We start from the raw sequence: 27,169 nt of genomic DNA, 5'->3' as shown, positions 1-27,169 counted from the left end.
CTAGGCACTTTACAGCCTTCCGGACTGAATATTGAATTCAACAAATTTAGATCTTGAACTCCCTCCTCCATCCCCACCCCCTTTCTGTTTCTTCCCCCTTCCTTTTGTTTTTTCCAATAATTTATATAGATTTTTCTTTTCCCACCTATTTCCATTATTTTTAAATCTTTTATGCCCTGCTAGTCTTTCCACCCCACCCCCACTAGAGCTATACCTTGAGTGCCCTATCATCCATTCTTAATTAGCACATTCGTTTAGATAATATCACCAGCTTCAACACCTCTGTGTTCTTTTGTTCTTTTATCTGTGACATCTTTTGATTATCTGCTCCTATCACTGCTTGCTTGTCCCTACAATGCTGATCCTTAAATGCCCCCTGAACGAGGGCAATTAGGGATGGGCAATAAATGCTGGCCTAGTCAGCAACACCCAAAATCCCATGAATGAGTTACAAAAAAAGTTCCAGTGCCTGTTTTTCTTTCCATAAGAGTCCCTGTCAGCATCTACTCTCTTTCATGACATCCTTCTCGAGTTCATTCAGATTCCAGCTCTTAATGAAGGTTAGCATTTATAGACAAAATCATCTGTACAGTTTTTCAAACTGTATCAATTACTCATGAAACTTCTGTGGTGAAATACCAGGGATAATGTCTGACATTCCAGCAGCTGTGTGAAAGGACAGCTGGGAGTAACAGTACACTCAAAGCACAGATAACATTTGGCTGTGACTGGGAGAGAGCATTCAGCTGTCAATCAAGGTGATGGAAATGTCACAGCACAAGAACAGTGTTGGTCATGATAACTTAAGTGGTTTTTCTCAGGCCTGGAAATCTGTCTCAACATAGTAGCTGTAAAATTAGGGCATTTTCTGTTGCTAATGTTTAGTGATTTCTGTGATTAAGTAAATATTAAGTTTCTATGTACACTGCCAGCAGTACAACACCTTTTCTCCCTTCCTTAGCTGGGACACTGAGATCAGTTGCCATGTCCCTGTCACCTTTCCTGCTAATATCAGACCAGAGAGCACCATAGTCCGCATATCTGTACCATACAATGTGCAACGTTGCTCAGTGAATTACAATAATGCAGAAAGATCCCAGGCTTGATCCCTGATCAAATCCTGATAGGATTGATGTTGGAGGTGTTACAGTTAATCATTGATGTTTGCATGCTGCGCACAGCTTTTTGAGGATTCAGTTGTGTGTGTTGTTTGCCAGAAATTGAACATTATTTTAAATGGTTGAAATTTTAATTAAATACATTGGAGCCTGCATTAGGTTAAGCTAGGAGTAGACTTGCTCTTTCCAGTGGTGGTATATGTTTGCTTGGAGCAGAGCTAAAATTCAAGAACATTTTAATCTTAAGCAGTGGGTTGTGTACTTTGTAGCCTCCTTTAATTGTACCTTTATAACGAGAAGTATTTTTGATTGCTGATTTCAAGGAAAGTAAAAGAACTGTATTGAGAAAATAAAAGACAGTGAACGCCAATACTACATCTATATAGTGCCTTATCATCTATTCAGGATGCACCAAAGTGCTTCACTTCCAGTGAATAACTTCAGAGTGTAATCACTGTTGTAATGTCGCATGATCCCACAAAGAAATCAATAAATGAGCACAAAGCCTCGTTTTGGCAGTGCTGATTTAAAGGAGGAATATTGAGCAGGATTCAGGAGATGCATTGCATTCACCTGAGCAAGCAGACAGTTTAACACCATCCAAAGGAGAACACCTCACATCGATAGTGCAGTACTTCATGTTCCATATTCAGAGACAAATGTGGTATCAGTGGAGTCAAGTTGATGCTTATGTAATGATTTGTAAACATTTTAGCTGATATCTATAGTATGAGTGAATAAAAATATTGTTGAACATCACAATTATCTCTTTTGCAAGTGTTTAACTTTGTACAGATAATTTTATATATCTTTGAAAGCTATACTGGTTAACCTAGTATACTGGCTGCTTCATTGTTCTCTGAGATTTTGTTTAAAGGTTTAAATGAGGAGCTAAGGGGATTAACTTCTCATAATAGCAACCCTACAGCCACCAGGAAACTAACCCCTTGTTGAGATACAAATGGATTTTACGGAGCCCAACCACAAGGTCAAAAGTTGAATGTTGAGGCTACGATCTGGAAAGATACTTCTGCACATTGTGATGAAATGAGCTCGGCTCAGGCTGGCCTGAGGTGAATGTGCACTGTAAGATTAACATTGCCCTCAAGCCTGATTTTAGTTCTTGTGCCCAATGGCACAATCACTTACCAGTCTAATACAACAGTTCTGACACTAGGTTGAGGCATGCCAAATAAATGTGCAATTTAGATCATTATAACTGGTTTCATAATTAAATTTATTCTCATGGAATCTCTTATAAAGTATGATATGAATAAGATACCGAAATAATGGTTTGTTAAACAATGAGCCCCTTGCACTATAGCTGCTGCAACTCACGGTTTTGTTGTTCTTGGATTAGCCTTTGGTTTCCACGCTGTGCCCTCTGTCTCAGCGAAGCCAGCTGATGATCTGGAATTGTCAAATGTAAACCCCCAGTAACCAATGTATATCCTGTATGTGGAAAACGTGTACAACATCACTGGTTTATGGAATTGTGCCCTGGTACTGGCTGTGGAACTGAAAAATACTGCAGGCATTTAAATAGCAGCTCATCATGTTCTTCGGATATCCTGAAGAATTTCAGTGCTGGTGTGATGCCAGGTAGTTGAGCCGTATGTCCCAATGACTGACTGATTTGTATAAAACAGCATGTCCCTTTAGTTGTTCGCAACAGGCCCAAACAGCCCTTGCTTGCAAATCTCAATACATAGTGTCCAACATTAGATGTGATTCTGTAATTGGACAGCACTTGCTAAACAACCCTGATTGTGCCAGGAATTATACTGACAATCAATTTAACATTATCAGTCAGGCTAACAGTGTGGCTCATTTACGCATGCTAGAAGCTAAATGTATTCACACACAGGGCCTTGTCCCTTGCAGGCAGAAGGAGCATGTCCACACATTGTACCTTTTTCAACTATTCCCCATGGGAATGCCTTGACCAATCAGAGTCAACCTGCCTGGTTTGAATTGAAACAAAACCTTGGCAGTTAATTGTTCCCTAGCACATTCTCCATGGCAACACCTCTGCTAATCAGAGTCCATTTGCCAACCAGTCAGCACTCTCTCCTCACGCAGTATAAATTGTTGTTCCCTTTTACAACTGTCCTGATGAATGCAAGGTGAAAAGCTTCAACAGCATGTCTCCTCTTTTTTTCAGCAATAGTCAAGTTCTGCACTACCTTAGATTTTTGTTGGGCTCTATCCCCATACACCTGCAGGTTTACTTCCCTTAAGTGGTCATCCAATTTCCATTGGAAATCAATGATCGGCTGCACTTCCACCACTCTTAGAGGTAGCAAGTTCCAGGTCGTTACCACTCGTTGTGCAAAATTTTTTCTCACATTCCCCCCGTATCTCTTGCCCAAGACATTAAATCTGTGTACCATCAACTAAGGAGAAGAGCTTTTAATTGTCTACATTATCAAAATCTGTCATAATCTCATATACCTCCATCAAATCACTCCTCATACTACTCTACTCCAAGAAAACGACCCAGCTTCTCCAACCATACCATGCAGCTAAAACTCCTCATCCCTGGAACCATTCTGCTAAATCTTGTCTGCATCCTCTTGGGGATGCTCATATCCTTCCTAAAGGGTGATGACCAGAACTGGCCTAAGTAGAACTTTATAAAGATTCAGTATAACTTCCCTGATTTTGAACTTAAATTTATTAAGCCCAGGGTCTTATAAGCTTGCTGACTACTGTCTCAATATATCTTCCCAACTTCAAAGATCTATGCATGTGATCCCCCAGGTACATGCCTGAGAACTGAGCCGTTTCATATATATGGCCTCTCTCTATCCCTTCTGCCAAAATGCATCACCTCAGATTCCCTTGTTAGAGAGTTGCAAATTTCCAACATCTATGTGAGAGGAAGTGTGACCCTACGCTTTTATCACTTGCCTGCAGCCTCCCATGCCCCCACCACCACACCACTCATGCCCCTTCTCCCTCGTACGTTCTAACCCCCATGTGTGACCAACCCCTTGCCTCCAATCTCCCTTGTGTGACTGACCCCTCACCCTAGCAACCCTTCGCTCCCTCCCTCCCCACTTGCACGTGTATTCTACTTCCCTCCCTCCCGCCCACTCCAATGAATGCCCTTGCTCCCTCACCCTCACACACATGGCATTGCTCCTTCTCTTCCCACCCTTGCTTACTCATGCCCTTCTCTCCCATGTGTGCCCTCCCTCTTTCGCACTCGCTCCCTCTCTCTCATGCACATGTCCACTGTCATGCCATCGTGTGTGCCCTCTGTTGCTCATTCTCTCTCTCCCTGCCTTACACATGCCTTCCGTCACTCCCTCTCTCCCTCCTACTTGCCCTTGCTTGCTCCCTCCCTCTCATTCGTGCGTTCTCCCTCTCTTTTGTGCGCTCTCCCTTGAAGCCCTCCCTGGTACTTGCATGCGCACGCCCTTCCACTGTCTGCACACCCTTGCTCACTCTCACGTGAATCCCTTGATGCACTTGCTCACTCTTGGCACTCGCTCGCTTTCACCTGCCACTCTTGCCTGCGCTCGCTCGCCCACCCACACTCGCTAGCCTGCTCTCGCTCGATCAACCTGTTGCCTTTCCCTTAATGCTTTTCATCCTGTTTTCATTCTGGTTTTGTTACTTTCTGTGTTATGAGGTGTGTAATGAAAAATGTTACAATTCATTGTAATTCTCACTGTGTTCACATTGTTCATAAAGTAATCCACTTATTGATTTATATTTGGCCTTGTCTCACCGATTTGTTCGCCAGAAGTTTGGAGAAATTTATGTGATGACATGTATAGGGTTACCGTATCCTATTATATAACAGGCTTTATTGTTGTAGCCTTGGGTCATGTTACAGTATGACCAGTTATTGGGCAGTAAAATTTAAAAAAAAAAAATCCTTGGGATGTCTGCATCATGGGCAAGGTGGCTATTTATTGCCTTAGAAGCTGGAGCTGGGTTTTCATGAATTGCAGGAATCCGTAAGGTGAAGGTCCTGTCACTGTCCTTTTAAGTAAGGAGTTCCAGGAATTTGACCCAATGATAATGAAGGAATGGTCATATATGTTCAAGTCAGGATGGTGTGTGTGACTATGAGGGGAACATGGAGGTGATGGTGTTCCTATACACCTGCTGTCCTCGACTTTGTAGGCAGTAGAGGTCACTGGTTTGGGAAGTGCTTCAGTAAATCCTGTAGCCACAGTGTGTTTGTGGATCAAAATGAACTGCTTCCTGCTGGATTTTGTCAATCTTCTTAAGTGTTGTTGCATCGGTGCACATCCAGGCAAGTGAAGAGTATTCCATCACACTCCTGACAGGCATTGTAGGTGGTGGAGAGGCTTTGCGGAGTCAGGAGGTAAGCCACTTATTGCAGAATACCCAGCCTCTGACTCATTGTCTCCCTTCAGTTCTGACAAAATCTCTCAATTCTTTTACTTGAATACAACCACAGCAATTATACTGCTTTAAAATTCATCACTGTTTGAAACCATAGATCATTAAGTTAATCTATTTACTCCCTTATTTCAGCAATTAAAGTCCTTTATGTTATTTTGAACACTTCTAAGTGAAAGAAGTCAACAGCCTCTTTTTACTTTGTTTCTTGGATGCTCTTGTATCTGTTCAGTATTGTAGATTTTGCAAAAATACTTGCAAAGGCTGATAGCACATGAAGTACACATTTGTATTACTGTATGATATTGCAATGAAATGTGTAATGAAGTGATTACTGTAACTGGGAACTATTTAAAGCTGTTTCTATGATTAGTACAAGGTATTCTAATTGCAGATTAATTTGTTATTCCATGTAATCTACTGTGATTCCTAAATGTACTAGTTTGTGATTGTTTGTTTCTATGTGCTATGACTGTTCGTGATGAACCTCAACAGTTAACTACATACAGTCATCAGAAACTTTGGTTCTGCAGAGGTTCAGCTCTTTTACTGTATATGACCTGTAATGTGAATAATTCACCTGGAGATTCATGTGGATCTTGCAAACTACCATCAGTTCTCCACTTCAAATGAAACACACGGAGCTGAATTTTATTTCCTTTTAGTTATTGAATTGTGAATCTCCTACTTTGATGACCGTGGTTGTACCAGTAGCACCAGCTAAAAGGAAGTCCTTTGAGAGTTTCTCTTCTGGAATAATAAATAAAAGTAAAATTGCCATTGATCATTATTCAAGTTAGAGGAGTAATTGAGAGATTTTCATGAAAGAAATGAGACCATTAAACTGCTATTTCTCCAATAATGAGCTCATAAATCTTTGTAGTGCAGACCTGGCTCTTCATTTTGAGTGACTTAAGTACCTACCCCATTTCCATACCATAGTCCTTTGAAAGCTGTTCCACAGTAGGATTTAGTCCCATTGATTGGAAGTTGTGCCATTTATACAGTGTAGCAATTTTTCTAACGCCAAACAGCTACAATAAGGATAGTATTGTGTGTGTGTGTATTTGCTGAAAAGTTGCAAAAGTGGCTTTTTAAAGAAAAACTTTGGATGTATGTCTTTGCTACTAGATGCATTTGAGATTTTTACTTTGTGGGAGTGTCTGCAGACCATAAATATCAAAGTTGCATTGCTGCTCTAAGAGCTCGACTTGCCTGTTGACAGATTAAAATGGCAACAGTGACACTAAGTTCACAGTGACTATTTAACTTGTACATTGTCTTTAGCTCCAAAGCAGCAACAATGATTAAAACAAGTTTGGGTACTGGCTTCTCTACTTCTTGTTGCATATGCTGCCTTTTTTTATGTGACAGCATTGTAACATAGAGCATGAGTTTAAATAGTGACATCGTGTACTCGTGCATCACACAGTTAATTATATAATCTTGTTAAATATACACTTATCTTTCAAGTGTAGACTTCATAGCACAGTTAAGTAAATAATCATTTTCACCTATCAAGCCTAAAACCTTTTCAATTGTAAAATTGAAGTATAGTAGTTACATTGTAAAAAAGATTTAAAGTTGGTTACTTCGTTGAAGAATAAATATAGATGACATATAAGAAAGTACAATATCAAAAAGTCTACAGTTGATTACAGGCCATCAGCAGTGTTTCTCCTGTCTCACAGTGCTAAAACAATACCATTGGTCCCAGTTTAATGTTGCCTTTACATTTGTGCAGAATTACTTCAACCAGAAGCAGCTCTGTTTATTTTAGTTGCCAGTGCTACAAAATATGCCCCATACATATTTGAGATGGTTTCCACAAACAATCACACACGTGTGTGTCACAGCTACAACTTTCTGGCTGGATCTGCAAGGTTCTCCTAACTGCATTTGTGTTGTGCCCGTCATACCCTCTGAATGTCTTAGAGTGCTTCATGGCCAATTAAGTACTTTTGAATTATAGTCACTGTTGTAATGTAGGGAAATGCAGAAGCCAATTTATGCACAGCTGTGTCCCACATGAAGCAATGAGATAATTATCCAATAATCTTTTTTAGTGATGTTGTTTGAGGAATGAATTTTGATTGGCCAATTTACCAGGAGAGCTGCCATGCCCTTCTTCCAATCGTCCCATAGCCTGGCCTAAATAGCCAAGTGGTTATGGTACTGGGTTTGTAACCCCAAGATCAAGAGTTCAAATCTCACCATGGCAAAACTATGAAATGGAAGAGACATTGAATTTAAAAGATTTAGCCAAGAAAAGGCCTAAATGGCCAAGTGGTTATGGTACTGGGTTTGTAACCCCAAGATCAAGAGTTCAAATCTCACAATGGCAAACTATGAAACAATGTAACTTCATCTGAAACAGATGGAAACAGGTTTACTCAAAAAGAGTATCAAGAGTTCAAATCTCCCAATAGCAAAACTATGAAATGGAAGAGACATTGAACAAATATTTTGGCTTGGCCTAAATAGCCAAGTGGTTATGGTACTGGGTTTGTAACCCCAAGATCAAGAGTTCAAATCTCACAATGGCAAACTATGAAACAATGTAACTTCATCTGAAACAGATGGAAACGGGTTTGTACTCGAAAGAGTTACTCCCAGGTCCCTTTAATTTGGCTTGGCTTAAATAGCCAAGTGGTTATGGTACTGGGTTTGTAACCCCAAGATCAAGAGTTCAAATCTCACAATGGCAAACTATGAAACAATGTAACTTCATCTGAAACAGATGGAAACAGGTTTACTCAAAAGAGTATCAAGAGTTCAAATCTCACAATGACAAAACTATCAAGAGTTCAAATTAAAAGATTATTAAAAGATTATCAAGAGTTCAAATCTCACAATGGCAAACTATGAAACAATGTAACTTCATCTGAAATATATGGAAACGTGTTTGTACTCGAAAGAGGTTTCCAATCGTCCCATGGGGTTTTTTAAACTTACCTGTGATGGCCTTGATTTAAGACCCCATCCATAAGTGTTATATCCAGCAATGTAGCACCCCCTGAGTATTGTACTGAATTGCCAGCCTAGTTTTTGTGTTCTGTTCTCTAGACTGGGGCTTGAAAACACAATTGGTGATTTGGCTGTCAACAACAGCTTTCATTTATATGTTGCCTTTAATGTAGGTGTTTCCAACGTGCTCCACAGGGGAGCAATCAGACTCAGAGCCAAAGAAGGAGACATTAGGACAAGTGACCAAAAACTTGGTTAGAGAGAGTGGTTTTAAGGAGGAGAAAGAGATGGCGAGGTTTACTTGGGGAATTCCAGAGATTAGGGGCTATACAGGTTCATGACCACAAATGGTGGAGCAAAAGAAAGTGGGGGCTGCACAAGATGCCAGAGTTCTTGTGACTGTAAGACTGGAAGAGGTACAGAAATAGGGATGGGTGTGGCCACAGAGGGGTTTTGCACACAAAGGAAAGAATTCTAAAATTGTGACGTTGACGTACCAGGAGCCATTGTAGGTCAATGTTCACAGCAGAGATGGTTAAATGGGACCTTGCAGTTGAAAGTGCAACCAATGAGATGAGGTTGATGTCCTATAGCCAAAAGAAAATAACCACTCCTGGCATTCAGTGCTGCTAGAAGCAGTCTCTTGCATTGTTGCACTGGATCTGCTGGGAGGCCAAGAAAGAGGCATTTCCTGAGCCAGTTCTTTATGCAGCTGGTGGCAATAAAATCACCCTGTACCTTAGAGTGCTGCTATCAAAGCATAAATCAAGTTGTGTCTAATCTGTCTGTGAAGACAGCTGCAGTTCTTTAAACTGCATGTATTCTTTATCCCACATACTGCTGGACTAGCTGAAACTAATGTATTTCTGGTTGCACTGGGGGGCTTGTATCACCAAACCTGCCTTCTGACTGCCCAGTTTCCCTTCTTGGCAATTTCTCATCAGTTAAATGGAAATATCATGAGTACGTTATAGTGTTTATACCCTAACATATTCAATAAATTGATATCTCCCTATGTTGGACACTGCAAGTTTGTGTTGTTAAGAGATTGGTTTTATAATTGAAGGAGGAGAGATGTATGGACAAGCAGAACTAGTAGCAGAACCTTTTTGACCTCTCCTAATCAGTGTTGCCACTTGTCTTGTGCCTGTTTCTATGTGCTATTTCTGGTCAAGCTTGTGCTAGTGCCGCTCTGAGTCAGAATTATGCTACTGTTTGATTTCTTGAAATGTAAGAATATCTCAGCATTTCACTTTTCTTCCTCTCGAAACAATTTGAAAGGTTTTCTGATGCCAAATCCAAAGTTTATTTGGAATAGCCTTAAAGTGTCGCGGCTCTGAAACATCACAAACTAGCTCACAGAAATGTCGTAATTGCTTGTGTTGGAACAAATGTTTTAATGCCCAAAGCTACATTTACTGTAGATCAAATTGGCTCCAATTCTCCTCACTTAGCTGCAAATCATCTTGCAGTCAAAACGTTGACCAGTGGCATAGTCTGGGTAAGTGGGGGGGGAATCTGAACGTGAGCTGCTCTTGCAAGTAGCGAGGTTTTAGTTGGTTCACCTCCAGCAGTATCCTTATGCAGACGCATACTTCCCAAAATCATAGCTTTGCCAACAAGCAGCTTTGTTCTGTAGACTTTTGTACATGTTCTTTTGGTGGGGGTAGAGGGGAGAGAATGTGCACTCCATATGGAGCAAACAAAAACCTTACAGGCGGATATTGACTTGGCTCATAATTGAGATTCTAAAACATAGGGATGGGCGTTAGTATGCCATTCACCTAGCTGGCCAAAAAATGTAGCTACTTGTGTTTCTATTCAAAATTGTTACAGTGTAACTAGGCTGTTTTGATAACTGAATTGCTTCGTTCCTCAAATCCTGACTTCAAAAATCAAAGTTCTTTCCCACACATTAGAGAGTGTAATTCACTTAGCTACATTAACATTAAATGGTGCAGGACACAATTACTTTTTGCTGAGTCCCAGTTCTACATTCTACTACCAGTCAACTGGAACTGCTTGCATCATTTTTTTTTTTTTAAAGCAAAATTTTGAAATGTATAACTTTGGAAGTTTGTGTTGTAATGGGCAATATGCGAAGTGTGAATTTTGAGTGTGCAAATTGGTGTTGCACTGGAATCATTAACAATTAAAACTTTATTCAGAATTTTTCATGAGCAAGTTTCAATACATAACATCTTTATTGTCCTCTGTCTGAAAGATTAATGCTCTTAAGTTCCTGGGGCATCCCATATAACTGCTTTAGCATTTCTTGTAGGTGGATCTGAACAAAATGTTCTAACACGGCTGTCTGATCAGTGATTCAGATGGTATTTTCAGTTTAGATTTTATGGAAATAGATCTGGAACCTCGAATAAACATTGACCTGAAGTTTAACTTCTACTAAGAATAATGGTAACTTGATGCTGCATCTCATTATTTATTCTAAATGGAACATCCCCTTGCCCCATTTATTGTGCACAATGATCAGAAAGAAAATATACTAGCATCTGAAATGCACTGGGGAGATATTCATGTCAGTACTGGAAAACCTGGCTCGTCCACACTATATGTAGGTCTGATACAAGTGACATATTGAGAGCTCTGAATAGGCCATTGTTGCTACATTAACATGATCTGAAGAAAGAATCTTGGTTGTTCAAGCCTTACTTAGGTAAGGGTAAACTGAAGAAATGGGCTTTACAGGAGTGGTTCTTTTTAGGTTAATTTTTACTATATTGCCTCAGGAGGAGGCTAACCAGATTTTAGAAATCCGAAATCCAATAATCTAGTAGCTGGGAGTGTTCAGCTGTCTAACTGAAAGGTACTTTGTTGGTTGGGATATGCAAAGTATGTTATAACTGAAGAAACACATTACAATATGTAATGCACTTGAATTATATCCAATTAGTATCTTGAATCCATGGTTTTATATGTTGGAATTTTTATGTATCATGTTTATTTATCCCTATGCTTGGATCAGAAATCTACTTTGGCAAAATGGCCTGCTTATCCAGAGATTACATTTTGCCAATGATGAAGCTGTGTAGAAACCATTATGTTCTCAAAGATTTACTGTGAACATAAAAATAATTAATGCTGGTTCAGTTTTGGTTGAGTGAGGATTTCCCATTGTTTGTTCTCAGTACAATTATTCTTTCAGCACAACATCAACTTTAGATTTTGTTTTGGGAACACTGTCCTTATTTCATGTTTTTATGTGCCTTCACACAGACATCATAATTTTCTGCCTTATCACTCTCATATTGGCCAATTATCCCATCTCTTTTTAGATTTGCAACCATCTCCCGTAATGTCAGCTGATATTAAAAGCCAATATTTTAAAATTTCCACAAGATACTAGGGGACTGGTTTCATGCTGTTAATGCACCATATGTGGCAGTTCAAGAGATATAATGGCAGAAAAAATGGCTGAAACTGATGATGTGGGTTTCTGATATTTTTCTACTTGACTTGCATTTTTGGGAGGAACATAATAGTGTGGAAATGATATAATAACACTCTGATTCATTTTGAAGAGGGGGGCCAGTGGAGGGATGCCACATTAATCGGGCTACATAAGAGGTAGCCTGTGAGCACTTGCCGGTTCCTGCATCTACCAGCTGAAGTGAACATGTGTTGCTTTGGCAGATGATTAGCGCATGCAACTTTCAAGGTAAACTGTGACAACAAGATATGTGCAAAGACTTGACCATTCTATCACAGTTCTTTACACCTTCTCCTGCTTTATATCATACAATAAGGAGGAAGGCTGGACAGCGTGATCAATGACAAGCAAAGAGCTCAATTAGTGGCACCTGTCAAAATGCACAATCATTTATAGGCTTTGTCACACCTCCCTGATGATGAACAAAGAGCTAGCAGGAAGTCAGACAACGATAACTGTTTATAGCACAGAAGGAGGTCATTTGTTCCAAAATGTCTGTGCTAGAGCAATCCCACATGCCATGTTGTCTCCCTTATAGCCTTTTATCTTTCTCAGCTTTAAATGTTTATCAACTGGTCCTTTAAGGGATACGATGGTCCCTAACTCACCTTCTTCTTCCTTTGGCAAAGCACACATTGTCTAATAATCTACTGTATAAAGACGTTTCTTCTAACCTCTGTAGTAGCTTTTGAATTGATAGCCCTAGTCACAGACTGGCCAACTGTGCCTCTTCATCTTTCAGCAACTGTCCATTGAGTTTATATTTCCATTCCTTATTTTCTTCTCAAAATGCACTACCTCTCACTTTGCTGCACCAAATTGCATCTGCCATTTGTCTGAACATTCTGTTCTTCTATCTATTTTCTCCCAAAGACTTTAATTGTCTTACTTGCTATTTGTTAAATCCCTATTTCTTATGTGGTTAGCAAGGTTCAATATTCTCCTTTTTATACAGCAGTCCCTATCAACTTTATATTTCCTGAAGAAATTTGGACCTCCTTCGGTACACTACTTCAGGGCTTTTCACAATCAGATCAAGACTCATGTAGGTCATTTTTGAGTTTTGTTGATAGACACAGAAGCTTAGAAAGCTTATGGCACAGAAGGAGACCATTCAGCCCATTGATAGTTAGCTGTAAAGAGCTATCCAGCCTAACCCCACTTTCCAGCTCTTAGTTTGTAGCACTGTAGTTTACCGCACCTTAAGTGCATATTCAAGTATATTTTAAATGCTGTTAGGGTGCCAGCGATAGAAGCCCTATCAGGCAGTGAATTTCAGAGCTCCGCCATACCCTCGGTGAAAAAATACCTCCTCAACTCCCTCTCAACTCCCCTACTAATCCTACCAATTACTTTAAGTCTATGCCCTGTATATTGAATCCTTTGCCAAGTGAAATAAGTCCTTCCTATCCATTTTAACTAGGCGCCTGTTTGGCGATACCTGGTCAGCCACCCAGTGTAGTAAATTGGGAGAGGTAGAGGATAAACAACTGATTGGTTTTATACTACCGCCAACAGTTAAAAATGCCTCGTTAATCTTAAAATCTTTGCTTCTTGTCCATCAACCAGCTCTAAATTTCTGGTTTCTGGTGTCCCATTTGCTCTTACAGAAGATATTTCAACTTTTGCGACGAGTCTTCTGAGACACTTTATTGGACATCTGCATCATCCCAAAATCAGTGATTACTTTATATAAAAATTCCATGCAGAGCAATAGTTGCAGTAAGGACACCTGCTGCTCTATTACAGAATTGGTAACTGGTGATCGACCACATTTGCCATCAAGCCTGCTTCCCCCTCCTTTTTAGGCATGTGACTAGTGATTATTGGCAAAGAGAACAACCCTCCTCACAGCCACCTCCATTTCACTAGCCACCAAAGAGGGTTGCATCATTTGAGTGCATGATGAGTCTCTGTGCCCTCCATTTTTTGCCTGTCATTTCTTTCCATGGTGACAGAGGAAGAAACTTTGTCACTAGAAGGGTTCAAAATTGATAAGGAGGAAGTGTTGAATAAACTGTTGGTGCTTAAGATTGACAAGGCACCGGGAACAGATGAGATGCATCCAAGGATATTGAAGGAAGTAACAGTGGAAATTGCAGGGGCACTGTCCATAACCTTTCAGTCTTCTCTAGACTCGGGGGAGGTGCCAGAGGACTGGAGAACTGCAAGCATTACGCCCTTGTTCAAAAAAGGTTGTAAGGATAAGCCCAGCTATTACATACCACTCGGTTTAACCTCAGTGGTGGAGAAGCTTCTAGAGACAATTATTTGGGATAGAATTTGTAGACACATGGAAAAAAGTGGGTTGATTAGGAAGAGCCAGCATAGATTTCTAAAGGGGAAATCATGTTTAACAAACTTGCTTGAGTTTTTTTGAAGGGGCAACAAAGGGGGGGTTGATGAGCAATTTAGGCCTCTACTCGTTAGAGTTTAGAAGGATGAAAAGAGATCTAATTGAGGTATATAAGATGCTAAAGGGGATAGACAAAGTAGATGTGGAGTGGATGTTTCCCCTTGTGAGGCATTCTAGAACGAGAGGCCATAGTTTTAGGCTAAGGCGTGGTAGATTTAAATCGGAAATGAGGAGGATTTACTTTTCTCAAAGGGTCGTGAATCTATGAAATTCACTACCTCTGAGTGCAGTGGATGCCGGGACGCTGAATAAATTTAAGGAGGAGATAGACAGACAGATTTTTAATTAGTAATGGGTTGAAAGGTTATGGAGAGAGGGCAGGAAATTGGAGTTGAGGCCAAAATGAGATCAGCCATGATCGTTATGAATGGTGGGGCAGGCTCGAGGGGCTGAATTGCCTACTCCTCTTAGTTCTTATGTTCTTATGAGGGTAACATTATTGATGTAGTGTACATGGGCTTTCAAAAGGCACTTAATGCAGTGCCACACAACAGACTTGTGAGAAAAGTTATTGCTCATGGAATAAAAGAGTCAGTAGCAACATGGATACAAAATTGGCTGAGTAATAGGAAACAGAGAGTAATGGTCAATGGATATTTTTCGGGTTGGAGGAAGGCTTGTAGTGGAGTTACCCAGGGGTCGGTATTGAGACCCTTGCTTTTCCTGATCTAGATCTTGGTGCGCAGGGGACAATTTCAAAGCTTGTGGATGATACAAAACTTGAAAGCATTGTAAACTGTGAGGAGGACAGTATAAAACTTCCAAAGAACATAGACAATTATTGGAGTGGGCAGATAGGTGGCAGATGAAAGTTTAATGTGAAGAAGTGTGAGGTGATTCATTTTGGTAGGAAGAACACAAAGATAATATAAAATAAGGGGTACAATCCTTAAGGGAGTACAAAAGCAGAGGTACCTGGTTGTATATGTGCATAGATCATGGAAGGTGGCAGGAAAAGTGGAGAGAGCAGTTAATAAAGCACACAGTGTCATGGGCTTTCTTAATAGAAGCTTAGAATACAAGAGCAGGTAGGTTATGCTGAGCCTATATAAGACACTAGTTAGACCTCAGCTGGAGTATTGTGTACAGTTCTGGGTGCCACACTATAGGAAGGATGTGAACACAATGGAGAGGGTGCAGAAGAGGTTGACAAGGATGGTTCCAGGGATGAAAAACTTGAGTTGTGAAAATAGATTGAAGAGGTTGAGACTGTTCTCCTTGGAGAGGAGAAGGCTAAGAGGAGATTTGATAGAGGTGCTCAAAATCATGAGGGGGCTGGATAGAGTAGATAGGGAGAAACTGTTCCCATTCATCAAAGGATTCAGAATGAGAGGGCACAGATTTAAAGTGATTTGCAAAAACAGCAAATATGATGTGAGAAAAAACTTATTGACACAGTGAGTGGTTGGAGTCTGGAATGCACTGCCTGGAAGTGTGGTGGAGGCAGGTTCAATCGACACATTCAAGAGGGCATTAGATGATTATTTGAATGGAAATAGTGTGCATGGGTAAGGGGAAAAAGCAGGAGAATGACACCAAGTCATGAAGCTCATTTGGACAGCTGGCGCAGTCACAATGGGCCAAATGGCCCCTTTCTGCCCGTGATGATTCTATGATTCTATTCCCCATGCCCTTTAGTTTTGGCAAATGCTGCTGATGGCTTTCAAGTACCTTACAAGCTTTTGCAATTTTTCTTCCCCTATTCCAATACTTCCCTTTTTAATTGTCTTCATCTGCATAATTTCCACTCTGACAAACAGTGTACTCCTTGCAGCTAAATCAGCACCAGGATCTGTGAATAAGATAGAAACATAGGAACTATGGAAATAGGAGCAGGAGTAGGCCATTCAGCCCCTCGAGCCTGCTCCGCTGTTCAACTAGATCATTGCTGATCTTCTACCTCAACGCCACTTTCCCACACTATCCCCACATCCCTTGATGTCTTTAAGATCTAAAAACTAATGATGTCCATCTTGAAAATGTTCAGTGACTGAGCCTCCAAAGAATCACCATCCTCTGAGTGAAAACATTTCCTCCTTATCTCAGACCTAAATGGCCTACCTGAGTGCAGCCCATGAAGCCCCTCCATGAGGCCCCTGGAGCGTTTGTTGAAAATGCCAGGAGGACATGTCTGAGAGTTTCAAGATTTCTGCAGGGTACTGCTCCTCCAACCGCAGCCAGGTTCACTTCAATGCTTGCTGTTGATAGGCACACTATTGAATCTATTAGCAGCAAACATGGAAGAGAACCTGGCTGTGACTGGAGGAACAGTGAACATTGGCAACTCTGGAGCACACGGGGCCTCAACTCACCGCCCCCCCCCCCCAACCCCATGGTGCTTTGGCGCAGTTCTAGCCGTGTTCCCCCCCCAGTTCCTCACCGGTTCCTCTTGGCCCCCCCCCCCCCCCCCCCCCCCCCCCCCCCCCCCCCGCCCAAAGTTACTCCTCACCCCATGCTTTTAACCAGCTTCCAGTGCTTCCCTGGGTGGGTACCTGTGTTCGGGCATCACTCAGCCTCAGGCCTCCATCCAGGCCTCACTTCTGCTCTCATCATACCTCCCCCCCCATCCCAGCAACCAATTTGGTGAGTGAGTGAGGGTTGGTGAGTGTGGGTGGGTGGGATAGTGAGGGAGGGTGTGTGCAGGGGAGGGTGTGTGCGGGCGAGGGCATGAGAGGGGGCAAGTGAGTGCATGTGTGTAAGAAAGGGAGGATGGGGGGAGGGCGTGTGTTTCTGGCTCACTCCCAGTTCTAAGTCACCCTTGCCCCCACACACCAGAAGGTACTTTCACCCACTCTTAGAGTGGGGAGGGTGAATAATTGGTCTCCCCGAGGCTGGGAGTGAGCTGGACACACTCAAGTGGTTGTCTTAATTTTAAAAAATGAGTACTAAATAATCAATTTATTGTTGTGGGTTTTTTTTTTGCTTAGCCAGATGTTTCTTTTCATACGTCAGCCCTTAATGAAATTCATATTTAATATGTGCCAAACCTTATTGTTCTGAAATTTGCTCATCACCCCAACCCCACCCTCATCCCCACCCCCAAGTGTGAGAAAAATTGAAATATAGCCCCTCCAGGTGACAAGCCTGCTCTATGGCAAGTATATCCTTCCTTAGGTAAGGAGACCAAACAGTACACAATACTCCTTGTTGTGGGTTCACCAAGGCTCTATACAATTGCAGCTAGATATCTTTACTCCTATACTCAAGTCCTCTTGCAATAAAGGCCACCATACAATTTGCCTTTCTAATTCTGTCGAAGGGTCATGAGGACTCGAAACGTCAACTCTTTTCTTCTCCGCCGATGCTGCCAGACCTGCTGAGTTTTTCCAGGTAATTCTGTTTTTGTTTTGGATTTCCAGCATCCGCGGTTTTTTTGTTTTTATTTTTTGCCTTTCTAATTGCTTGCTGCACCTGCGTGTTAGCTTACTTACCTGGCAGGGGAGAGACCATGATCAGGAAGGTGGTTCTCCCAGGATGAGGCTAGCCCATTGCACTTCGGGTGTGCTGACGCCTGCGATGTCCCCAAATGCGGGATACTCGACTGCAAAATTTGTGGTAGTGGGGGACTGCGTTCGCGCTCTCCCCGATTCACAATTCAAAAAAATAGACTTCATCATATCTTTCATTTTGTCTTCTATTTCCTTTCAGCAACCTTTTCTGAAAAAAGAAATGCATGTTAGCTTTCAGTGACTCATGAACAAGGACACCCAAGTCTTTTTGCATATCAACATATCCCATTCTCTCCATTTGAGAAACACTCTGCACTTCTGTTTTTCCTACCAAAGTGACAACTTCATATTTTTCCACATTATATTCTATCTGCTATTTTCTTGCCCATTTAGTTAACCAGTCTAAATCTCCTTGAAACCCCTTTGCATCCTCCCCACAACTCACGTTCCCACTTAGTTTTGTGTCATCAGCAAACTTGGAAATATTATATTTGGTCTCCACAATCAAATCATTGAGAAAGTTTGTGAATAGCTGGGGCCCAAGAACTGATCCTTGCGGTACCCCATGAGTCACAGACTGCCAGCCTGTGAATGACCTGTTTATTTCTACTCTTTGTTTTCTGTCTGTCAACCAGTTCTCAATTAATGGCAGCATATTACCCCCAATCCCATGTGCTCTAGTTTGTTTACTAACCTCTTTTGTGAGACTTTAGCGAAAGCCTTCTGAGAATCCAAATACAACACATCCATTGGTTCCCCCTTATCTATTCTGAGCTATGTCCTCAAAAAAACTCTAACATGCTTGTCAAACATTATTTCCCTTTCATAATTCCATGCTGACTCTGCCCAATTCTAAGTTTCCAGTTATCACATCCTTTATAATAGATTCTGATATTTCCCCTACTACTGGTGTTAGGCTAACAGGGCTGTAGTTACCCTCTCTCTCTCCCTTCTTTCTTAAGTAATGAGGTTACATTTGCCCCTTCCTATCTGCAAGAACTGTTCCAGAACCTTTAGAATTCTGGAAGATGGCCACCCTCTATCTCTACTGCCACCTCTTTCAACACTTTGGGATGTAGATCATCAGGCCCAGGGGTAAAAACCAACTTTCAGTCCAATTAATTTCTCCATTTCTTTCAGTTGCTCATTTTCACTAGTCCCCTCTTTCTCTAGTCCTCCTGGGAGGCTTTTTGTATCTTCCTCTATGAAGATGTACACAAAGTATTTGTTTGAACACAAAGCATTTGTTGTACAAATAAACAACCCACAAAATTAGAATTTTATTAGCACATTGCCATTCAGGTGAGATTAGTACCACTTTTTAAACCATTTTGAATGGATTTATACCGGTACACAGAAACAGCCCAAATGTTGAGTAAATGGACGATGAAGCTGTGAAAACAAGGGCTGAGTTACATCCAAGTTTATGGGTAACAGTGGGAACCTGGAGTAAACTATAGGAGAGTTGGTTTATGGACCAACATGAAGCAGATCTAGGAGGTCTTATTGAATTTTTCTAAATTTCAGAGCAGGTTTTTATAGATTCTTTAAAAAATAATTCTGCAGTATATTAGAGAATGAAACACACAAACGCTTCGGTAATATTTTCATTTGGAATTTCGTCCCTGAACTAGGGATTTGAGCACAAGCTTAAGAATAGCTGCTTGAAGCCCAACAAATCAGCTTGTCTTAAAGAGATTAAAAGTAGTAGTGCTGCCTTGACTTACTGAGAAATTGCAGAGGTTAATAAGTATCAAGAAGCAGTGAAAGTGTCCTTGCTTCATTACCCATTTACTTTCTTAAAAGTATGTTTTTGGAGTGTAATGGGAAGTAGCAGTGCCTAACCTATGGCTAATGCTCTTGTAGGCCTTGAAGGAATTCATTTCACTGTTCCACCATGCTCCAAGTTTGGGAGAATTGTGCATGCATGTTAACACGAGTGATGTCAACATACTGCAATTTAGGCTCTAAATTAAAATATAAGGAGTATGAAGGTTTTACATTTTAAAGAAAAGCTAGAATAGTTTTTTTGCTCTGTTTTGCTGAAAGGTGAAAGAATTTGCAGTGCTGACAGACATGTGAACACCCCACTGGCAGTAAAATCTACACTCCAAGTTTGCTAAAAATCAGTTTTGGCATTGTCTCCAGAAGAGGATCATCAGCCTACTTTATGGCATGCTTCCTGTCTCTTATGGTTTGTATTTCCCATTTACTGCAACTTTATCATCGAATATCCTTCCGTGAAAGGAAATATAGTTAACTCCAGATGAAATTCTACCACCAAATTCCAATTTGGGAAACAACATCCTATTCACGTTCATTGTATAGCATCCCTTTCTTTCCTCACTGTTTATTCTCTTTTGAAATTGGTAACTTATGTTACTGGAAGGATTGTGGGGCATTGGCTACATTCCTATACTTTATATGTGAGACTTTATATGTAAGTGCAAGCAGGTATTTTTACCTGTAGACTGGGCGGAGGGTGGGGTGGGTGGCATCAAAGTCAAACAGTATCTTGTCTATACCAATATCCCTCTCTGTGGAATTTGGGGCAGTTTCCTTAAATGATTTGCTTACCGACACCCAGCCTCCCCCCCCCAACCCCCCGGCTCCGGGTTAAGTGCAATACCCAGCAACTGAGAATAACCCGTCAAGATGTTGAACCTGGAATTTTCTGGCCTGTTTACTTCTTACAGAACTGCTTAGAATTCTGGAACCGTGAACTATGTCCTATTCCTGTCCCTTAAACCGAATTCCTGATCCAACCATACAATGTTTCTAACCTCTTTTAAAAATAATCTAAGTATGAAGTCTAATCAGCTTAATTTACAACTTTTACAGCACAATTTATGAATGAATGCTTGGTATAAAATACACTTCTGGTGATACTGAGTTCATGATTAATGAAATGGACTGCTGCTCAAAAGTTGATGAATTAGCAGTGTTTTTGTAAGGAATTTCAAGACACCCTGATTTAAGTGCAGCTTTTCTGTGTTTATTGAAGCTGTGTTTTTAATGGAACAGAGCTTGTCAGTTAAAAATGAACGTGGAAATATTGCATGATTATAGATGGAACATATGATTCTGATCATATAACTTTAAAACAACATCACATGACACTTAACCAAATGCTTTTTATGATCTTTACTTTGCAAACTAGCTAATCAACTCTGTAGCTCCAATTTTCCTGAGTCTGACAGAAATGAGTTTCTAATGGTTGGTGGTACAGACTCATCTGCATTGACAGCTTGGGTTTGGTTGCACATATTTTGCAGACAGAGTTGATCATCTTGTTTTCCACTGTTAGAACTTCTAGAATATTATTTCAGCATCAGCACATTGTTCTGTACAGTGTTAGATGGTTCACATGAAGGATTTCCTTGTTACCCATTGTACAAGCTGTCAAATCTTAAAAGTTCATTCTCAGTGTGTACAAATGTTTAATTTTGAACAACATTACTGTAAATATAAAACTTTGTTCAGTATTGATTTGAATCATTTTAGACAGTGATTAGTCATTCAGAAATAATAATGGATCATTATACATGATTTTACCGTTATATGCAGAATTCAGTCCAGGGATAATAAAAAAAAGCCCCATTCATCAATAGCTACGAAACTCCTTTTTATAAAAGTTGGAGTCCATGAACATCCATTGGATTGATCCATGATCATGCTTGGCAAAGTACTGCAATGGTTTGCCATTGCCTTCTGCAGTATATAGCTGACCAGGAAACACTCCCACTCTTACTGCCTGGTATCAGGTGTACTGGAAGGATTCACAGGCTGATAATAACCCTGTTTGGCCATGTTATGAACACTCCTTCCATGGCCATCAAGTCCTGAAGTGGGACTTGGAGATTCTGGCCCAGAATTGGGACACCCCAACTGTACCACAAGTCCTCCTATGCCACCTATATTACAACTCAGAAAAATTAAAACTCAGCAGTACAAACTAGCAAATACAATGTCCTAATTGAACAGGACCAAAACACAATATATAATGCTGGAGGGTTTTGCTATTAGTCAGTATAATCAGTTTCCTCGAATGATTCAGTGGAAAGAAGCGCTGGTCAGTGTGCTATTGAATTGAACAAGCCATAAAAATACTTGGTGCAATTGCTGGTTTCTGCTGAACTGGGATGTTGACATGGGCACCAGAGTTGGACTCAGCACTTTTGACAGTATCCATTCCTGAACACCATTCTGTGACTCTAACTGGGATGGTGCTTATGCAGGTTAGGAGACCATTGGTTAAATGGGCTGCCAACATTCTCCAATCTAAGCAAGGCAGTAAGAGCTGCAAGTGCTCATCCAACTGTGCTGTACTAAGTACAATTCTTTATCGTTGAGACAGAATGCAAATAAAATGCAGGGAAGAACACATTTATTAGTCCTAGGAATGTCTAATGAATGTTCCAATTGACCACTTCCCTTTATGACTTCAAATACTTGATAATATTTGCGCATGTGTTTCTGTTTCCAAACTGAAACCCTAATAATTGTCACTTTGGGGAAGTGGTGGCTTAGTGGTATTGGCACTGGACTGGTAATCCTGAGATCCAGGGTAATGCTCTGGGGATCCAGGTTCGAATCCCACCAGAAATAAAACTCTAATGATGACCATGAAACCATTGTCGTAAAAGCCCATTTGGTTCACTGATGTCCTTATAGGGAAGGAAATCCGCTGTCCTCATCTAGTCTGGCCTACATGTTACTCCAGATCTGCAGTAATGTGGTTGACTCTTAAATGCCCTGTGAAATGGCCTAGCAAGCCACTCAGTTGTATCAAACCGCTAAAAAGCCAATAAAAAGGAATTAAACCGGATGGACCATCTGGCATTGACCTAGGCACCAGAAAGGACGATGACAAACCCAGCCCTGTCGACCCTGCAAAGTCCTCCTTACTAACACCTGGGGGCTAGTGCCAGAATTGGGAGAGCTGTCTCACCGACTAGTCAAGCCTGACATAGTCATACTCACAGAATCATACCTTACAGATCATGTCCCAGACACCACCATCACCATTCCTGTGTATGTCCTGTCCCACCAGCAGGTCAGACCCAGCAGAGGTGGTAGCACAGTAGTATACAGTCAGGAGAGAGTTGCCCTGGGAGTCCTCAACATCAGCTCCGGTCTCCTTGAAGTCTCATGGCATCAGGGCAAACATGGGCAACGAAACCTCCTGCCAATTACCATGTATCGCCCTCCCCCAGCTGATGAATCAGTGCCCCTCCAATTTGAACACCACTTGGAGGAAGCACTGAGGGTGGCAAGGGTACAGAATGTACTCTGGGTCAGGGACTTTGAAGCCCATCACCAAGAGTGGCTTGGTAGCACCACTACTGACCGAGCTGGCCAAGTCCTAAATGACAACAGCTGCTAGACTGGGTCTGCAGCAGGTGGTGAAGGAACCAACAAGAGGGAAAAACATACTTGACCTCATCCTTGCCAACCTGCCTGTTGCAGATGCATCTGTCCATGACAGCATTGGTAGGAGTGACCACCGCTCAATCCTTGCAGAGACAATGTCTCGTGTTCACATTGAGGATACCTTCCTTGTGTTGTGTGGCACTACCACCGTGCTAAATGGGATAGATTTCGAACAGATGTAGCAACTCAAAACTGGGCATACGTGAGACACTGTGGGCCATTAGCAGCAGCAGAAATGTACTTAATCACAATCTGTAACCTCTGGCCCAGCATGTCCCCCACTCTACCATTACCACCATGCCAAGGGATCAACCCTGGTTCATTGAAGAGTGCAGGAGGACATGCCAGGAGCAGCACTAGGCAAACCTAAAAATGAGGTGTCAACCTGGTGAAGCTACAACACAGGACTACTTGCATGCCACACAGCATAAGTAGCAAGTGATAGACAGAGCTAAGCGATTGCACAACCAACAGATCAGATCTAAGCTCTGCAGTACTGCCACATCCAGTCATGAATGGTGGTGGACAGTTCAACAACTCACTGGAAGAGGAGGAGGCTCCACAAATATCCCCATCCTCAATGATGAGGGAGCCCAGCACATTGTAGCAAATGCTTCAACCTTACCTTTTGCACTAATCTTCAGCCAGAAGCGCCAAGTGGATGATCCATCTTGGCCCCTCCGGAGTTCCCCAGCATCACAGATGCCAGTCTTCAGCCAATTCAATTCACTCCACATGATATCAAGAAACGGAGCTGAAGCCACTGGATATTGCAAAAGCTATGGGCCTTAAGAACATTCGGCAATAGACTTGTGTTCCAGAACTTTCCGCGCCCCTAGCCAAGCTGTTCCAGTACAGCTGCAACACTGGCATCTACCCGACAATGTGGAAACTTGCCCAGGCATGTCCTGTGCACAAAAAGCAGGACAAATCCAACCTGGTCAATTACTGCCCCATCAGCCTACTCTCGATAATCAGTAAAATGATGGACGGAGTCATCAACAATGCTATCAAGTGGCATTTGCTTACCATTAACCTGCTCACTGACATTAAGTTTGGATTCTGCCAGGGCCACTCAGCTCCTTACCTTATTACAGCCTTAGTTCAAACATGACAAAAGAGCTGAACTCCAAGAGGTGAGGTGAGAGTGACTGTCCTTGACATCAAGGCAGCGTTTGATTGTGTGTGGCATCAAAGAACCCTATAAAAATTGGAGTCGTACTGGTTGGAGTCATGCCTAGCACAAAGTAAGGAGGTTGTGGTTATTGGAGGTCAATCACCTCCGCTCCAGGGCATCACTGCAGGAGTTTCTTAGGATAGTGTCTTTGGCCCAGCCATCTTCAGCTGCTTCATCAATGACATTTCTTCCACCGTAAGGTCAGAAGTGGGGATGTTCGCTGATGATTGCACAATGTTCAACACCGTTCGCAACTCCTCAGATACTAAAGCAGTCCATGTCCAAAAGCAGCAAGGTCTGGACAATATCCAGGCTTCGGCTGACAAACGGCAAGAAACACATTCGCACCATGTAAGTGCCAGGCAATGACCATCTCCAACAAGAAAGACTAATCATTGGCCCTTGACATTCAATGGCATTACCATCGCTGAATCCTCCATTATCAACATCCTTTGGGGGAGGGAGTGGGGGGGGGGGGGTGGGGGAGGGGGGGGGTTTTTACCATTGACCAGAAACTGAACCTGTCTAGGCATATAAATACTGTGGCTGCAACAGCAGGTCAGAGGCTAGGAATTGTGCGAAGAGTAGCTCACCTCCTGACTCCCCAAAGCCTGACAAGGCATAAGTCAGGAATGTGATGGAATATTCTGCACTTGCCTGGATGAGTGCAGCTCCCACAACACTCAAGAAGCTTGACACCATCCAGGACAAAGCAGCCTGTTTGATTGGTACCCCTTCCACAAACATTCACTCCCTGCACGACCAACAAACAGCAGCAGCATTGTGTACCATCTACAAAATGCACTGCAGAATCTCACCAAGGCTCTTTAGGCAGCACTTTCCAAACCCACGACAACTACCATCTAGAAGGACAAGGGCAGCAGATATGGGAACATCACCACCTGGAACTTCCCCTCCAAGCTACTCACCATCCTGACTTGGAAATATATTGCTGTTCCTTTACTGTCGCTGGGTCAAAACACTGGAACTCCCTCCCAGCAGCACTGTGGGTGTCCCTACATCACAGGGACTGCAGCAGTTCAAGAAGACAACTCGCCACCACCTTATAAAGGGCAATTAGGGATGGGCAATAAATGCTGGCCCAGCCAGCAACGCCCACATCCCATAAATGAATAAAAAAAGTCTTGTGATACCCTGCAGATAGACTATGACTGCCACTTGGGGTAAGGGATAGAGACATCTCTATGAAATGGTGGGAAAGAAGTGCAAATGCTATTCCTGGCAACCTTGGAATGTTACTTTAGATTTTATAGGTAAAGAAGTTATGTGAAATGTGCAATAGGTAGTGACAGCATTTTGGACAAGTGGCAACTGTATCTTGTGATCTGGAAGATTTCAAGGCATGATGAGCATTGATTGTATCATTCCCTGAATCTGGTTTTGGCCAAAAGCTTAGTTTACCTGTGACAGCCTAAAGTCAACCATTGTATGTGCATGCTCTTTTTTTGCTAATTAGGCCAAGTTGCCCAAGTTAGGAATAAATGTGTATTTCAATTTTATTTTACTACATGGATTAGTTTAAAATTTATTCTTGGATCAAAATCTCTCATTGGTTTGATTATGGTGTTTGTCTTTTTTAATATATTTCACTTGATGCTTTCATCTGGACAGGATTAATTGCATTTTCCTTGGTGAAATTGATATTTATTCATTTAATTTCATTGGAAGTTATGGGAGTTGGAGTCTGTATGGTTTAATAGTGTGCCAAAAGCAGTCAGCAACTTCCTATTAAAAATACCCACAGACTGCTAATTTTCTTGTTTCTGAAAGTTTGATTTTTACTAACTAAGAACAATAGGACTTTTAAGCAAAGATTGGAATTTGGGCAGCAAACGCCTGTTTAAGTGCCTTAATGTGAGTGGCTGAATTTTTTTGTGGCAATGATTAACTAGTGATTGATTTTGTGGCTTTCCCAGCCCTAGCCTTTTCTCAACAGGTATTTCAGTAACTAATATCAGTGCACGACCTGCAATTGAACTTAACTTGTAGGAGCAGCTGCCGCCAGCTACCCTGGATTTGCATTGACTTAATTTACGTGAAAACTACTAGGAATTCCAGACCTACTCTGGTTGTTTTGCACATTTGTTGCACAAGTCTATTACCTCATTACTAGACATCTTCAAAAAATGTTCACCATACTAAGCAAAAATTTGAGCGCTTTGAAAACTGAGAATGTTTCAGTATTTAAAGAATTGATGTTATAACTTAAAAGATTACTTTTTTAAACTGTAGCTAGTCCATGTGTAAATTTGCTGTATTTACAAGAGCAGCAACACCAACAATTTTCAGCATTTCACAGAGGTGTAATTTGACAAATAAGAATGAGTCAATGGAGGAGATATCAGGAAAGATGACCAAAGGTTAGGTGGAAGAAATGGATATTAAGGAAGAGATGGCAGAATTGCAGAGTTTGGGGTGTAGATGACTGAAGGAATGGTTACGAAAGGGACTGGGGGAATAACAAGAGATCATAGATTGAGGAAAGTAGAGTTTGGAGAGGAACTGTAGTGCCTGGAGAGTAATAGCGATGAGACACGATGAGGCCCTGAAGAGATGAGAATGTTAAATTTGAGTCAATGTAGATTTGCAAGAACAGGATTGGTAGGTGAGCAGGACTTCATACAGGATAGGACACTGGCAATAGAGTTTTGAATGAACTGAAGTTAAATAGAGTAGCGGTTTGGAGGCATCGAAATAGGCAAGTCGGAGGTGACAACGACATTAGTGAGGGTTTCAGCAACAGACTGGCTGAGA

The 27,169-nt window shown here is 41.6% G+C and overlaps 1 protein-coding gene and 1 non-coding gene across 13 annotated transcripts in view; both read left to right on the top strand.

Moving 5' to 3' along the window:
• The window catches only part of celsr1a (cadherin EGF LAG seven-pass G-type receptor 1a), a 360,335-nt gene that overhangs the window by 15,929 nt on the left and 317,237 nt on the right, over positions 1-27,169 (top strand). The gene's annotated exons all lie outside the window — the stretch shown is intronic.
• Positions 17,759-17,922, top strand: LOC121286587. Its single transcript, XR_005945003.1, has one exon. It is a non-coding gene; the product is annotated as a U1 spliceosomal RNA (small nuclear RNA).

Source organism: Carcharodon carcharias, chromosome 13 (assembly GCF_017639515.1).
Source record: "Carcharodon carcharias isolate sCarCar2 chromosome 13, sCarCar2.pri, whole genome shotgun sequence".
In the NCBI taxonomy this organism is placed as follows: Eukaryota; Metazoa; Chordata; class Chondrichthyes; order Lamniformes; family Lamnidae; genus Carcharodon; species Carcharodon carcharias.
Note: the sequence above shows the minus strand (reverse complement) of the source record. Positions and strands in the feature narration are given on the sequence as shown.